Consider the following 327-nt stretch of genomic DNA (forward strand, 5'->3'; position numbering starts at 1 on the left):
ATCAAGAGAGATTAGATTGTATTTGAGAATTGAGAGAGATTGTTCTTCAATTCTAGTGAGATTGTGAAAGATTGTAAACTATTTTATTCTCATAATCTAGTGAGAGAGATTGTTCTTCAATTCTAGTGAGATTGTGAAAGATTGTAAACTATTTTATTCTCATAATCTAGAGAAGGTGATTGCACGGTGACTCATATCAAGAGGTCCTCAGTAGGGGCAGCAGAGTTAGCAGGGGCCTTAGCAGCAGCAGAAGAAGAGGAAACGAGAGGGTCTTCTCCAAGATAATCCCTGACTCGTCGTCATCACCATCATCCAACGTCAGACTTA

The sequence above is a fragment of the Asparagus officinalis genome, chromosome 6 (assembly GCF_001876935.1).
Source record: "Asparagus officinalis chromosome 6, Aspof.V1, whole genome shotgun sequence".
NCBI classification, from domain to species: Eukaryota; Viridiplantae; Streptophyta; class Magnoliopsida; order Asparagales; family Asparagaceae; genus Asparagus; species Asparagus officinalis.